Source organism: Salmo salar, chromosome ssa18 (assembly GCF_905237065.1).
Source record: "Salmo salar chromosome ssa18, Ssal_v3.1, whole genome shotgun sequence".
NCBI classification, from domain to species: domain Eukaryota; kingdom Metazoa; phylum Chordata; class Actinopteri; order Salmoniformes; family Salmonidae; genus Salmo; species Salmo salar.
In genome coordinates, this window is record NC_059459.1 from 81,647,637 (window position 1) to 81,650,136 (window position 2,500).

The window sequence follows — 2,500 nt, forward strand, 5'->3', positions numbered from 1 at the left end:
GAGAGAGAGAGAGAGAGAGAGAGAGAGAGATTGTTTGTGTGATACAGATTGGTATGTGTGCTAAGCTAGCAGACAGGGACGCTGACAGATGAGGAGCCATTTATCTGCCTTTATCTTCTCTGACATCTCAGCTTCTGTGTGTCTCTGTGTGTGTGTGTGTGTGTGTGTGTGTGTGTGTGTGTGTGTGTGTGTGTGTGTGTGTGTAAACTCCTGTGTTTGTGTGTGTGGCCATGAATCATAACAGAAGACCCTGGGTGGGACCAGGACAGGAGTCTCCATTTATCAAGACGGAGAGCTATAGGTCATCTCTTCATCGATCTATCATTCTAGAATTCTTTCTCCCTCTACCCTTCTACCACGGCATCCCTCTGTGTGGCAGAGAATAACAGCTGGTGGGGAGTCACTACACATGGACACACAAACACAATCTCTCTCTCTCTCTCTCTCTCTCTCTCTCTCTCTCTCTCTCTCTCTCTCTCTCTCTCTCTCTGTCTCTGTCTCTGTCTCTCTCTCTCTGTGTCTCTCTCGCTCTCTCTCTCTCTCTCTCTCTCTCTCTCTCTCTCTCTCTCTGTCTCTCTCTCTCTCTGTGTCTCTCTCTCTCTCTCTCTCTCTCTCTCTCTCTCTCTCTCTCTCTCTCTCTCTCTCTCTCTCTCTCTCTCTCTCTCTCTCTCTCTCTCTCTCTCTCTCTCTCTCTCACTCCTGTCAACAGAAGGACCTTTTGGCCCTGGACTTCCTGTGTCAAAGACTGGAGACAGGTAATGAGCTCCAGGGCTTTACGAGGCGCACAAACACACACACACACACACACACACATGGTAGAGATTTTTACATAAAGAGGGAGGTATGAGACAGTTGACAAGCTAAGCTTTGTGCTGAACCAGTTAACAATTCTAGGAAGAGAGAACGTTCTTGTAACGTTACCTGTAACGTTCCCCTAATATTCGAGTGTCCCGTTTTCAGTTAGTTCTAGATGCGTATGTTAGCAAAAAAAAACCTTCTGAGAACCTTTTTTCAGTATGTTTTGGTGTTAAAGTTAGAAGAACGTTCACTTAACGTCAAACAGAGTTGATCCAGAAAGTGGTTACAATGTTCTCAGAACATACAACATTGACGTTCTAGACGCGTTTCATGGGAACGTTGCAAGAACCTTCTCGTGTCCAGTTTTCTGGAGGGTTAGAAAAATATTCCATCAACTTTCCACCAAACATATACAGAACATTGTTGCCACGTTCTCAGTATATACGATAATAACATCTAGACATGAGAACGTCTGTATTTTTTTATTTATTTAATTTTTTTTTTTAGATATATATTTTTTTAAATAGGGCAGGTAGCCTAGCGGTTAAGAGCGTTGGGCCTGTAACCGAAGGGTCACTGGTTTGAATCCCGAGCCGACTAGGTTACAAATCTGTCGGCGTGACCTTGAGCAAGGCACTTAACTTTAATCGCTCCTGTAAGTCGCTCTGGATAAGAGCGTCTGCTAAAATGACCACGGTGTCAATACTCTACAAACGCCAGACCGGATACACACACCTGACGTGGTTGCCATGTTCTCAGACTGGTGAGATATTAAACGAGAGGGGGAGAGAGACAGAGGGAGAGGGGAAGAGGGAGAGAGGGGGAGAAGGGGAGAGAGACAGAGGGGGAGACTGGGAGAGAGACAGAGGGAGAGAGACAGAGGGAGAGAGAGACAGAGGGAGAGGGGAAGAGGGAGAGAGAGAGAACGTGTCAGGACGTCGCCTAACGATCCCAAAGAAACGTTCTTCCAATTTCATCACACGCCTTGTTACTGTTGCCGAGCCGATCAAGGCCCTGATTGGTGAACCGCTGGTCCAATCACAGCTCTTTTTGTCTATTGGCAAGGCCAGGGATACTTGCACACAGGCAGTGTTTTACAGTGTTAATATGTAGTGTTTTACAGTGATAATATGCAGTGTTTTACAGTGCTAATATGCAGTGTTTTACAGTGTTAATATGCAATGTTTTACAGTGTTAATATGCAGTGTTTACAGTGTTAATATGCAGTGTTTTACAGTGTTAATATGCAGTGTTTTACAGTGTTAATATGCAATGTTTTACAGTGTTTATATGCAGTGTTTACAGTGTTAATATGCAGTGTTTTACAGTGTTAATATGCAGTGTTTTACAGTGTTAATATGCAGTGTTTACAGTATTAATATGCAGTGTTTTACATTGTTAATATGCAGTGTTTTACAGTGTTAATATGCAGTGTTTACAGTGTTAATATGCAGTGTTTACAGTGTTAATATGCAGTGTTTTACAGTGATAATATGTAGTGTTTTACAGTGATAATATGCAGTGTTTACAGTGTTAATATGCAGTGTTTACAGTGTTAATATGCAGTGTTTTACAGTGTTAATATGCAGTGTTTTATAGTGTTAATATGCAGTGTTTACAGTGTTAATATGCAGTGTTTTACAGAGTTAACATGCAGTGTTTTACAGTGTTAATATGCAGTGTTTTATAGTGTTAATATGCA